Source organism: Mycteria americana, chromosome Z (assembly GCF_035582795.1).
Source record: "Mycteria americana isolate JAX WOST 10 ecotype Jacksonville Zoo and Gardens chromosome Z, USCA_MyAme_1.0, whole genome shotgun sequence".
NCBI classification, from domain to species: Eukaryota; Metazoa; Chordata; class Aves; order Ciconiiformes; family Ciconiidae; genus Mycteria; species Mycteria americana.
In genome coordinates this window covers 41,088,562-41,102,328 of record NC_134396.1, presented here as the reverse complement: position 1 = coordinate 41,102,328, position 13,767 = coordinate 41,088,562, and the positions used below count along the sequence as shown (strand labels likewise).

The 13,767-nt window shown below is 46.4% G+C and overlaps 1 protein-coding gene across 10 annotated transcripts in view; it reads right to left on the bottom strand.

Moving 5' to 3' along the window:
* SPIN1 (spindlin 1) overlaps nucleotides 1-4,965 on the bottom strand; it is a 57,693-nt gene extending 52,728 nt beyond the window's left edge. For 3 of the 10 annotated variants that reach the window (XM_075488742.1, XM_075488741.1, XM_075488740.1), the window contains exon 1: nucleotides 4,307-4,605. The gene's annotated coding sequence lies outside the window, so the exon portion shown is untranslated. Of the gene's footprint in view, nucleotides 1-3,129; nucleotides 3,622-4,306; nucleotides 4,608-4,830 lie in introns of those variants that run through there. The other 7 variants (XM_075488748.1, XM_075488747.1, XM_075488744.1 and 4 more) reach the window with 4 other exon arrangements.
* Nucleotides 4,966-13,767: the final 8,802 nt, after the last annotated feature.

The following is a 13,767-nucleotide window of genomic DNA, read 5'->3' as shown; positions in this document are numbered from 1 at the left end:
CACTGTTTCAAGGAACTCAACACTTATCCATGTCATACAGATGTGGATGGAAGCTGTCTGCACATTTATACAAGGAAGGTCACATTCCCCATTCCTTTAAGTCACACCGTATGCTGACATCTAGGTAGTACCTGGATAGCAAGTGGGACACATCTTGATATACAGAAAGTACCCATTATGAAAACCAGTGTCAAGAAAGACCTGCATTCACCTTCTGATCATAAAACCACCAAACTCTGAAGAGTAGTAAGAGAAGGAAAATGAGAAAAACAACAAACCAGAAAATTCTCTCACACCTGGTATGAGAAACAAGCTATCTAACCACACAACAGGAAGTAACTTTCCATGATAGTGATTCTCTCTTGGCTCAGCTTCAGCGAACAGCTTGCAAAAGATGGTTTTTAAACCACTTTGTTGAATTGGGTTTAGTCATCTACAAAAACATATTCTCATGCCATACTATCAAGAAGTCAAGTTTGATCTTTCTAATACCTGAGGAAAGAAAGGAAAGGAGGCAAGGAAAACCAAAATGAAAGCAGGAAAAGTTTACAGCAACAGGCTTCATTCTAAAAAAATTGGCTGTTTCTTTTCTTCAGAAAACAGAATCTTACTGAAAATCTTTCATTTGTCAAACATTAAGCAAATTATGCATTACATTAAAAAAGCACTTTAGAACAGCTATTGCATCAGCTAGATGTTTACAGATCTGAACATGTCAAACAGTGCAGCTTGGCAACAGATAGCAAGGAAAGATACAGGGTGAGAAGTTGATGGAAGAATACTACTTGGATTGAGAAAATATACCAGAAGTATTGAACTATAAGATATACCAGAAGTGTTTATTACCTTTAAGACTCTATATTTTAATTGGTAATTTCATAAATAATTAGAACTACACCAAGTCATGATTTACTTGATTGAAGATTCACTGAAAAGTATGTTAAAAGAAATTGATTAATTTCTAACATCTTCCAGCAAGCTAATCACAGAGACTGCATTTCTTGCAGTCTTCTTCCTCAGTCTCACTTCCCAATATGAAAAAATAAACAGTTTCGGAAAAAAAGATTTCACTACTACCTGGTTTTTAGTTTGGTTAAACACAGCCTAGCATTACCCACAGTGACAGAAACACAGGAATGTCTTCACTTAGTGGTACCAAAGACACAAAGATTTAGCAAGTTCTTCAACTAGATCAGCTCCTCATGGGATACCAAGACCCACAATATTGATTTTTGACCAACTCATCAACACAACCAAGACAGAAAGAAAAATCTTCTAGGTGTCATAGAAAAGAACACAACTACAAGTTATAGCAAAGATGCTATAAACAAGAAACTTCACAAAGCTAATGAAGGAGAGCTGAATTTTACAGAATAAAATTCAGTCCTAGCAACAAAACTACATCAGAGTGAAGAAACATGACTATTTTTAATTGATCCGTTATTTAAACAGGTATGTTGCGGGTGGCCTATTTTTATTTCGTTTATTTTGCTCTTCAGCCCAAGAATCAGCTTAAGTATCCAAAGACTTATTCTCAGGGAGGAGCTGCATACCTCAGTACATTTCCACACTGTCAGTAACAGAACAATAATTTCAAAATTTGGTGGCTATCATTATGAATGACTAATTAGCTACAACAGGTAAACTATTCTAGTGGCTTTATCAATATTGCCTTCAGGTTGTTAAATGTGTGAAAAAAAAGTGACTGCTGCAGGAATCTACCGATATATCAAGTTACAGACTTTTGCTCACACTTTTCCATCTAGAAGTAGTACAGTTAGCTCAGGAGCCATGACGTAGATACACATTCCAAAATGATCTTGTAACTTGGACGACTCCAGTCAAGTTTTACATTGAAATAATTATTATAAATTATTTTCTCCTCACCGGTTAATCAACACTTATGGGGATGGAAAAAGCAGCACAAAACCAGTATTAATATATGATACTTAATTCTAGCATTGAAGTGCCATATTTGTTTCTATCTCAGTAAAAGCTGTATGATTATGCCATGCCAGTGCTCTTCCACTAGAAGCTTCCAAAGCAAAGTAGACAAAGACGACAGAGCTAGGCCGTTCATTACTTTAGGGCAGTGCTCAGATATTAAAAGAAGCCATGGCCATCCACGTGTATATGACTGAATAAAGACCGTGTCTTTAAATATAATCTTTGAAAAATGAAACATTTACTATGAATTACAGTAACATGTCTAGAAAGCAATATAAAGCACCATGTCTTAGCACCATCAGCATTCAAGTTACAACCTTAAGTTACAACCCAGATATAAATCTGTTCCACAGCAGATCACTTCAGATATGCTCAAACTACCTTCAAACGTTATTTTGGTTTTACGTCATAAGCAAGCAAAAAAATAAGCCATATTCCTCGAAGCCAGAAGGGGGTGCTCTGAATAACTGAGGTGGGGGGTATTGAGCCGAGCATTTGCCTTGTGTTAGGAGAGGTCAGAAGCATGCTGTCTTGTTTTAGTTTGGGAGCTCACTTAAGTTCACGATGCCATGCCTTTTTTACAAAAAAGAAATCTGAAAAGCAGGAGCGCTCCTTGTAGCAAAAAGGAAATGCTTCGGTTTGTGCTATTGTCATCACAAGGGCAAATTAATCTGTGACAGCAAACTAGTAACACAAAGACCTAGCAAGTGTTAATTCCAGTTTTGTATCCCATGATTTGTGAGCTGTTTAAGATACTGACAAGGAGACACAGGGAATGCAAAGAAATCCAAAAAGCCTGTGCTACGGTTTTTACCTGCACAATGCCTATTCTGACGTAACTAGTTCAGGTCTTTTTAATGTGACTGTGCTGAGTTGATACCTTATACCAAACTACATCCTGAAATGAAAGAAAAGGCCCTAGATCATTCTGCAAGTGTAATACAGTATTTCATCTCTGCCAGCACTCTGATGCATCAGCCTCCCCCCACCCAAAAAGAGAAAAAGATACGCACATTCCAATCAAGCCTCTCTCAGCGGGGCTCACCCAGTTCCCCCCTCCTTCCCTCCCTTCCTCCCTCGCCCCAGGCCTTGCCAGGTTCCCAAATCCCCTTTGATTTTAGGTTTCATTTTGTTGTAAACAGCAAAACGAAAGGAGAAAGCTTCCAAAGCGAGGATCCTTACCCTTGAAATCCCGCCATGCGCGCAATAAGGAGGGTGAATTGTTTTTCCTCTTTTTTTTGGATGGGAGATGAGGGGGGAGGGGGAAGAAACAAAAGCCTAAACGGAGGAGAGGCTAAGCGGCGGAGAGAGAGGGAGAAGGCGGAGACCCTGGTGGAGGAGCAGGGCGAGCGTCAGCCATGTTGTGTGTGTGTTGGTCCAGTATTTACAAACCTGCAGCTGCAGCAGCGCTTGGAGTCTGGGAGAGAGGGGAACGAAGGGAGGGAGAGAGAAAGGCGAGGAGGGAGGAGAGGCAGGCACAGAGAGAGGGAAGGGAGGGAGGGAGGAGGGGAAAGCGGCACCAGCAGACAAAGGATCCCAGCGCAGCCCGAGCGGAGCGCGCACACGCTCGCACACACTCACGCACACACACGGGGTGCCCCACACCGCGGCAGCGCTGCCCGCAGCGCAGCCGCTGCCAGCCCGGGGCGGCAGCTCCCCCTCCGGCTGCCGCGGCCCGGCCCGGCCCCGCCGCCACCGCACTCACGCCTCCTTCGCCCCGCTTTCCCGCGGCGGGGGGGGGGGCCGGGGCACGCTTCCCCCCCCGCCTCCGCCTCCCCCGGCGTGCGCTATCGAGGGGGAGGCTTATCTGCCGGCAGCCCCTCGCCGGGCCCCAGCCCACATACAATAGCTCCGCGGGGGAAGCGACCCCGACCCCTCCCCTCCGGCAGGGGACGGAGGGTGGACGCCGAGCGGGACCCGTGCCAGGGGAGGGCGGCAGCCCCCCGGAGCCCGGAAGGGTGGGGGTTGCCAGGCAGCCGGGGCGCTGCGGGGGAAGGGAGGGCACAGACGGCAACATGAGCCCGGGGCCCCCGCGGCCCCGCTGCCGCCCGCCTCCCGCGGCTTCCGGGCGGGCCGCTGAGGCGGGCGGCGGGGGCGAGACGGGAGGGGCGCCGGACCACGGCGGAGGTGGGGGCGCGGGGCCGGGACGCCGCTGGTAGATACATAATGTCAGCCCCGGGGGAGGGGAAGCGAGACTGGGCGGGCTGGGAGCGGCGGCTCCGGCTCCAGCTCCCCCCACAGCGACTCCCTCCGGCTCTGCCCGGTACTGGGCCGGGCCAGGCCAAGGGCGGCGCGACGGGCTGCGCTCCCCCCCCCCCCCCCCCCCGCCTCCCCTCCCCCGCCTTCCCCGCTCGCTCACCTGCCGGCGGGACGGGCGCCCGGGGGTGCCAGGCGGGCGGCCTGGGGGTGCCAGCGCTGCAGCCGCTGCCGCAGCCCCCTGCCTCGCCAGGCCGCTCAGCTCCTCCGCGGCGGCAGCGGGGACGGCCGCTCCCCTTGTCTCGTTTGCCCCCCTCCGCCGCCGCCGCCGCTGCCTCCTGCTCGCCTCTGCCACATTTGGATCCCCCTCTCCCTACGCGAGCTCCGCCGCCAGGATAGAGGCCTCCTCACCTTCCTGCCAAATAGTGAGCCGCCCGCATCGAGCCGTTCAAAACACAGGGCCGGGCCCCGCCCTCCTCCCCCGCCCTGCCCCCCCTCGCCCTGCCGCCCCCCCCCCCCCCCCCCCCGCCGGCGCGCAGGCGCACTGCGGCTCCCAAACTGCGACAGGAGCGGAGGAAGCGCTCTCCCGCCCCGCCCCACCCGCCGTCGCCGATCCCAGCGCGCCTGCGCGGCCGCAGCCGCCGCCCGCCGCTCCTCTGCAGCCGCTTCGCCCTGCCCGCTACCCACCGTAACGGCGGTGCCGCGTCGCTGCCGGAGCCCTCCGGCGGGCGGCCGACTGCCGGGCCGCCTCAAAACACGGCCTGCCCGGCCCTGGGGCGGCGGGCGGCCCTCGCCCCGCCCCGTCCGCTCTCCGCAGCGCGCCCAGCGCCGCCTCACGGGCGGGCCGCAGCGGTCCGTGGCGGCGGTGCCGATCACCAGCGGCGGCTCCTCCCCAGGCAGGCCGTGGGGCCGCGGCCTACCCGGGGCCCAGGGCCATGGCTGGCAGCCTCACGGGTTTCAGGGTGCCCAGCATTTTCCAGCGGGTTTCTGTGGTGTCTCTGGTCATCTTCCAACCCTCAAACAGTGTTCAGGTGATCTGGGGAAGTGTTGGTGGTCGTCTTTGTACAGAGAAGCCCAAGAGTGTGCAGGTACCTGAAGGCTGAGTAGCATTTCATGTGACTAGGCAGAGTGTTTGTAAGTAATAGAGGCTCTCGGGTGTGCCGAGTATAGCGTGATCTCAAAGGAAAGCAAAAGACTGCATTTTGCACTAAATTGTCTTCTTGTTGCAAGGGAGGCAACGTTATTGGGATGGAAAAGGAGCAGTTCCTTCAAAACTTAGAGGATTCCTTTAAACACATGTCCTTCTTGTCATCGATGCAACAGAAACAAAAAAGGGGGTGGGGGAACGCTTGAAAAATCCCAGCTGAATGAAAGCACTGGTTACAAGTTCTTTACACAGTCTTGATGGACTGTCCTGGGTGCTCCCAACTTATGGCGTCCAGTAGGCTGATGAACAGTACCTGAGAGGGCAGTTGACGGAAAAGCTGCAAGTAGTCAAGACTGTTGCTGAGCAATTGCCAGACCACAGTTAAGTGTCATCTACTGAACCATGACTGTTAAATCCCAGGACATCTGGAAGAGAAGCAGCAAGCTTCTTAACTGTCACAGAATTTTCTAATTAATGAAATGTGCATGATATAGATAGAGTAGGACATGAGGAAGAAATTCAGTAAGCCATACCAGAAATTTTCAGATGAAACTGTGTGTAAGCCCTTAGTCATAGGAAAGAATAAAGTAAAATCATCTGTCGATATTCTGATGAAAATATGATATAGTGTCATCAAATCCTAGTCCATCACTTTGGTACATCATTCAAGCATAGACTTCAAGAACCATTCATAGCGTCAGACTGACAACAAACTGGGAAACAGCAGTAAGTAAGATTATGTTCTCTGACAAATTAAGTAATTTGTTTAACAATGAAAACAAGTGAACAGCTGGGACCCGGTCTGCCTTAACAAATCAAATGGACAATTTTTTCAAAGTAGAGCTGGGCAAATGTGTTGTGACATGGTATGACCTTTTTCTGTTACAACATCATACGACAAACTTCCATTCATTAAGGGAGCCGTAAAGTATTGTTATGTGTAGGGCTTTTGCATGTAGCTGAGGGCCACGTGTACACTCGGAGTCCAAGAAATGAAATTGATTTGGGGAAAGGATAATTCTGTTCGAAGGATGGGTACACATTTGGGATTTCTTAGTTCAACAGTAGCAAATACACAGGGTAAGATCCAAATTTGCAATTCACACTCATGGATCACGTCATTCACAAATTCAGAGTCTTTGACAGAAAATAAAATACAGGAACAGGAATGTACAAGCATACGTATTTTGCTTAAAATTGTTGCTAGCAAAACAGGAGAACAAAGAATTTTGTTCTTTAGATCTTTAGTCAGCCCATTGTTAATTTCACAACTCTCAATTTCATCAAAGAAGGACTGTATCCCCTGTATTCCTCTGACAAAGGTGTTCCCCAGAGTCTGGGACATTATCTGTTTACAATTTAAATACAGTTACAAGGATGACTAACTAAAGAGAGAAGCTTCTGAAAGAATTAGGAAAAGAGAGGGAAAGAGAGTGAGAAAGCATGAAAAAGAGAGCTTTGCTTTCTCATAGGAGTAAAGTGAGGAGAATTGTACCTGTATAGTTTTGTAGTGAGTGGGGTCAAAAGCCCTGCTGTCTGGTTTGGACCTTGTCACTTTCCTTCCTTCCTTCTACTTCCCTCTGTCTCTTGTTGTATGCAGACCTTGTAGTTATTTGAAAAAATTGCATTGATTCTTACAGGGTCTTTTACGATTTACATATATTAACAAAAAGGGGCCCTTAAAAGCTCTGTTTGCTGCAGTACTGGCAGAGAATAAAAGATTGTTGTTAATCATGGGCTGAGTTAGTGGAGTCATACATGTCCTCTTCTCTAGGGAACAAAAGGAAGGTTCTAGAGAGCCATTACCCTGGAAAACTCTCCCAGAGCAGGATCATCAAGTGCTAACAACTCTTTTTAAGAGCTAACCACTCTTGCTAGTTCTCTGTGGGTACTGGGAGTTGTCCACAGCAGGAGACTGCATTTTCATGCCTGGATGGAGAAATGCATGATGATGCATTCCCATCCCATGCCCATCACGGGTGTGGTGATCCCTGAGCTGGCATGGGAGAGTGTCCACTTGATGGAGAAGCATTTGAGATTGGCTGCCCATCAAGCCCATTTGTTCTTTCTTTGGAATTGCTAACAGCTCCTGCCTGACTCACCCTTAGGCATGGCAGGGCAAACCTAACTGTTTAACCCTTGCAGCTTTGGATCTGACCTTCTGCTTCAGCCATACTCTGTGAGGCAGTGGATTGCCTGAGCACAAGCTTGGAGCTCCAGGTTACACTCCCTGCTCTGTGCTGGTTGAGAACCTTTTGGGGAATTTTGCCAGCAGAAGTGTGAGTGACAAGAAGTCAGTGTCTCAAGCTGTAGAAGTTTTCATTTCTTCCAACAAGCCAGCCATACTATCACAAGAACTGTGAGTATTTGAAATATTAAAATTTTTATTATGGGATGAAGCACAATTGAGAACATCTGGTTAGCTGATGGTGACCAACTGAGCAGTCTCCCACTACTCATGATTACCTCCCCTGCCTACCTCAGCAGTGATGCTAGAAATTTGTTCATTGTTAATGGAAAACTTTGAAGAAAACGGTTTCTCTTACTTGCTTTAACTGATCTGTTGTTGTAAGCTGGGGTGAGTGAGTAAGGTTTCTAGTAAGGTGAGACCTAAATCTAATGAAATAGGGGATGAAGATTGGTAAAGTTGAGGGTACAGCTCAATAATACTATACTGTCCAAGCAGGGTTATAAAATCAGTAATCACGTGTGTATATCACTGAAATATTACAAGACAGCTGTTGAGATAACCAACCATTGGTTGAATTTTCCTGAAGTTAAAAGAATCATAGAATCATGGAATAGTTTCAGTTGGAAGGGACCCTTAAAGGTCATCTAGTCCAACCCCTCTGTAACAAGCAGGAACATCTTCAGCTAGATCAGGTTGCTCAGAGCCCTGTCCAACCTGACCTTGAATGTTTCCAGGGGTGGGGCATGTACTGCCTCTTCAGGCAACCTATTCCAGTGTTTCACCACCCTCATTGTAAAAAATTTCTTCCTTATATCTAGTCTGAATCTACCCTCTTTTAGTTTAAAACCATTACCCCTTGTCCTATCGCAACAGGCCCTACTAAAAAGTCTGTCCCCATCTTATAAGAGGGCTTATAAAGCCCTCTTTAAGTATTGAAAGGCCACAATGAGGTCTCCCCGGAGCCTTCTCTTCTCCAGGCTGAACAACCCCAGCTCTCAGCCTTTCCTCATAGGAGAGGTGTTCCATCCCTCTGATCATTTTTGTGGCCCTCTGGACTTACTGGACCCACTCCAGCAGCTCCATGTCTTTCCTGTGCTGAGGACTCCAGAGCTGGATGCAGTACTCCAGGTGGGGCCTCACCAGAGCAGAGTAGAGGGGCAGAATCACCTCCCTTGACCTGCTGGCCACACTTCTTTTTATGCAGCCCAGGATATGGTTGGCTTTCTGGGCTGCGAGCGCACACTGCTGGCTCATGTCCAGTTTTTCATCCACCAGTACCTCCAAGTCCTTCTCTGCAGGGCTGCTCTCAATCCCTTCATCCCCCAGCCTGTATTGATACCAGGGGTTGCCCCAACCCAGGTGCAGGACCTTGCACTTGGCCTTGTTGAACCTCATGAAGTTCACATGGGCCCACTTCTTGAGCTTGTCCAGCGAAGTAAGAACGTAAGTACAAGCAGTTCTGACACACAAATGACCTGTACCAATGTAAACTGTAGAGGAGTTACTCTCCTTGACTAAATCAAATGTACAGGAGGAATAATCAGTGGGGTGTGGTGAAAAACAAGGATTATAACTCTCCACCTTTGATCTTCACAAACAAAACCAAGAGTCGTGTTTGTGATAACCTTCAACATTCACAGTTTTAAAGCTATTTCTTTCTTGATATCATAGTGGTTCATCTCCCTGGGATACGTTGCTAAACCCGACTTTGCTTGCAAACCCAAGCGGATCACAGGATAGACATTCAATACATCTGTCAGCATCTGAAATTAGGATTATGAATAATCATAGTTGATTTATGTCTGGATGATAAGTAGCATTTACCGATTTGCTGGATTCAATTATAGAAATCTCATTCATGGTTAGTGGAGGTTTGATCGATGATTTAACCTCTGTAAGAATGTTACCCGTTCTAGCTTGTCTAATCATGCCAGTGATTACAGTCTGTAATACATTCTGAGCTTGCATATATGCTATAGCCATAGATAGGTTATTTTCCCTGATTCAAGATACTGAATACCTGTAAGCATGAGCTATTAATACTTTTGTATAATATTTTCCCACGTTGGAAGATTTTTACTGATGTCTTGCTGTTTGGTGCCAGTTTGGCTGAAAGAATTGGCATGGGGTGCATCCAGTTTTTATACTTGGTAGAATAAGAAAGCTTATTAGCAATGACTTAATTCTGCAGCATTAATAGGAGACAAACCTGCTCCATTAGGACCTATCTAGACCTTCCAACCTCTTTTAAACTTGGATTTGGGTGTTTCTGAATGGTCTGGTTTGGTCCATCTCATCCATCCCTGCCAGCTTATTTTCAAGTAGGAAGCACACTGGGGTATGGTTATGGAGATGTTAAAGCCATCTAATTGCACCTGGACTTCTTTAAGAGAAGTTTTTGAGTTTCTGAGGATTATTAGTGGGTTCATCTAGTCTTAAGTACATGAGGACCAATACTGGGATATTTTAAGTCATAGAGGGACATTTCCTTAATGATGAAAGGATAAACCACTGCATCGTTTGATTCTTTCTTCCCAAAACCAATGTATAATTCCCTTCCGGACCCTCACTAACATTAAATGACACTTTCTCAAAGTTTTTGAAGTGGATAATTGGCATAGCTTTACTGGATGTGGTTCCACCCAGTGGGATGAGCTAGTCCAGGACCTTTCTTATTCAAATCTCTGCCTTTAATTGTTGAATCGTAGGGAGTTCATTCTGCAATGACTTTCATGGTCTTAAGACTGGTGGGGTTGATCAAACCAAGGTGCAGTTCGTTGTTTGGCTCTTTTAAGACTTGAGGCCCTGTTAAAATAGCAAGATTAAAAGGAGAACTTGGAGCCTAGGCAATAGCTGACAGCACCACCTCACAAGTCTCTGTTATAAACATCATGGGTGATGCTGGCATCTGGGTTTTTCCGTGCGTGATTCTGCAGTGGTTTACAAGCCACAGTAATTCCCTTTTGATCACCTGCTAAAGGATGTGTGCTTTAACAAAAGCATAGCAAATCTCCAGAGGAGTGCTGGATGCTTTCAGTCCATCTCAGTGTATGGAAAACATGGGAGCGTTGATATGTTTCACTCTTCATGTGACCGTCGAACCATTGCTTATGACAGTCTAACACAATACTGCTTCATTCAGCAGCTCCAAACTGTTAGAGGCACAGGTCTCAGTTGCTTATCAGTGGATTGAGTGGTCTTAACTGTTGTTGCTCTGATTGCTTATATCAACCAGATGTATAGATATGACTGCATTTTTCCTGTGAAGAACAGAACTAGAGAAGGATGTTATTGCCAGCCCCCTCCCCACCATCACTCCCTGGTAAAGGATAAAGTTATAACGAAAGTGTTTGGAGCTATTTATGTTCAAGCACCTGTTACCACACCATGAAACTAGCGTTACTCAAGTCCACTCTGGGAATTCACCTATGTGTGTTGACTGAAGGTTCAGCCTTCTGTTCCTTCAGTTGAGAAGCATGGAAGTATTTTCTCCATGGCCTGCCATATTTGCCCTGTGAAATTTCATCCTGATATATAGCAGGACTAACCTTATCCATAATGTAGCCTGGTCTATCCTACAGATGTGTCAGAGAATGCTTCTTCACAGGGAGTTTCCTATACATTACTGGCTGGTGTGCGCACCATGTAACTGGTTTGCTATCACATCCTAACCTTTTGTCCATATCCACTTGGGCTCTCCCTAGTTGTCTTCCTATGTCTTGGTGAGCCTTGGCTGTTTCTTCCACTAATGTTTCTATCCACTATCTGTAACTACCTTGTGTTCCCAAGGGCTGGGTAACTCTACCCCAAACCACCAGGACCTGAGCGTTCTCATTTGCTCTCTCAGTGTGGCATAACTTGGAAGGGAGTATAACCATGAGTTGCTTTAGGTCCTCACAATGCCATGAAAATAATGCAGAGTTTCTCATCCCGATGCTTGTCATTAGGTTTGCACTGTTTTCTTAAAGCTTCCTTAACTGTGCGGTTTATGTGTTCCAGTAAATGTGAAAATGTGGGGTTCCCAGCAGCGTGGAACCTCTGCTTTATTCTTAGGGCTTTGCACAGCTCATGTGTAACTGGTCAGACAAAGTGAGTGCCGAGATCAGAATCTATTGTATGGGGCATACCGCAGCATGAAACAGTTTTCAGTAACAGCTTTGCAGTGGTGGCTCCAGTGTGGGTTTTTCTGAAAGGGTCTAATACTACCAAGATGTATTTGTTGTTTTGAGCTGTCACTGACAGATGTCCCACAAAGTCAATCTGCAGTCATATGCATGGGCATTTAATACATTTGTTATCCCACAAGTGTGAGGTTGTTTACCCGGTGTGCGAGACGCCAATATACACAGAGGGCAGAGGTATTTTATTTCATGTCTGCACAGAGATGGGTGCTAGGTGGCAGCTCCACAAAGCTAGCACAAAGTTCGGTCATACAGGTACAGTATTGTTACAGTCTAGTTATGCATATGCATAAGTAATTACACAAAGCAGTTTTCTATTGGTCTACATTTCTCTTATTTCAACTTAAAGCTACAGTGCTACTTTAATATTCTGGGCACGCTCAGAGGTGAGGGGTCTCTGCTTGGGCCGGGGTCTCTAGCTCGAGGGGTGTGACATTTAGTATTATAATGAGGATAGTTCGCGTGAGGGTGCTTCCTATCAGAGTTCTACTAGTTGTTTCAGATGGTTTCCAAAACGTCTTAAATAGCTTATGTATTTCTCCAGGATGTGCTTTACTCCCAAGGACAGTAATTCTTGTTTAGACATTCCACTTTCCAGCCTGAATCCCCCTTATCAGCTTTACGTAAGCCGTGGCCTTCCACGAGCTCCTGTTAGACTACACATTGGTGCTGGATTGGGGCATTGGTTGTGCACAAATAAAGGTGATTCTCACACCAGTGGTCTACATCCTTCTTACTATTAGGCCACCAGCCAGTGTCCTTTACTTTGCTCAGAGTGTTTGCCTTAGCTCTATGGCCTTGCTAATGTATGAATTGGATTAGATATTGTGTATTCTGAGACAGAATCCAATGCTTACTATCTTCTGCATCTGCAGCCCAGTAGCTATTACTTTCCCCTACTGTGGTGAATTGACCTGATGGTATTTTCCTGCTTCAGGAAAATCTCTGCATCTCCTTCCTGGAAGGTACTTAAATCTAATATGACTCTTCCAGTTCTGCCCTGAGCATGAGTTATGACAACTGCAACAGGGATGGAGTCAGGATTGTGCTCTGTGCTGGGCTCATATACAGCTTGCTTGACCATATTATCAGCCGTATTGGTTATTACAGTACACTGCTGCCGTTTGCTGTTCGCTATGGGCAGGAGTGTGTGTGATCCTTTTGTGGTCTAGGTTAGATTAGGTATTTGTTGCCATTTAGCATTGTGTGCTACTGGTTTACCATCTGAAGACTCTAGATTTCTTGCTAACCAAACAGGAGGCCAGACTTGCCAGACCTGGTCCAGTCTTGAGTCCATATCACAGAATCGTATAGGTTGGAAAAGACCTTTAAGATCATCGAGTCCAACCATAAACCTAACACTGCCAAAACCACCACTACACCATGTCTCTAAGCACCTCAAACCTCAAAATATAAAACCTCAAAATATAAAACCTCAAAATATAAAACCTCAAAATATAAACCACCAGAAGAACATTTGGCGATTTGAATCTCAAAACCTCCAACACTGCCTGCAGCTCTGAATTTTATGCAGACTGAGGACATGCTGGACCAGTCAGTACTCTACCATCTAGAACATAACTGCTTTGTATCCTGTTTTGGTAATACCTTTGTCATAAAAGGGGGACCCCATCTGTGTAGCAGATGGTAAAACCCTTTTTTACAGCTTCCTCTTGTGATTCACTGCATTTTGCAGGCCAAGAGACTCTCTACCTTGGGGAAGGGAAAAGTGTGTACTTCTCCCTCCACCAGCCCCATTTGGGGCTACAGGTTCTTGGGGTGCAGTTTTGAAACTGACGCCATGATTTACTAAAGCTGGAGTCCACTGTGCAATTCTGGGGTTGCTAACCTGACTGTCCTTGATTTTACCTGAAATTATTTTAGAGAGGAGTGTGCACTTTGCATAATCCCTTTGGACCTTCCAATTATATAATCCCAATGCTTCAAGCTCTGTAGCAGAGCAAGGCAAACCCTTTCACAGGGGCTGAACTTCTGTTGACTTACATCCAAAAGTCTGGATGCATATGCAATAACCTTTGGTTTCCCTGTTTGAATTTGAGAAAGGGTGGCTCCCATGCTTTCAGGGGAACAAGCTAACTGAAAGT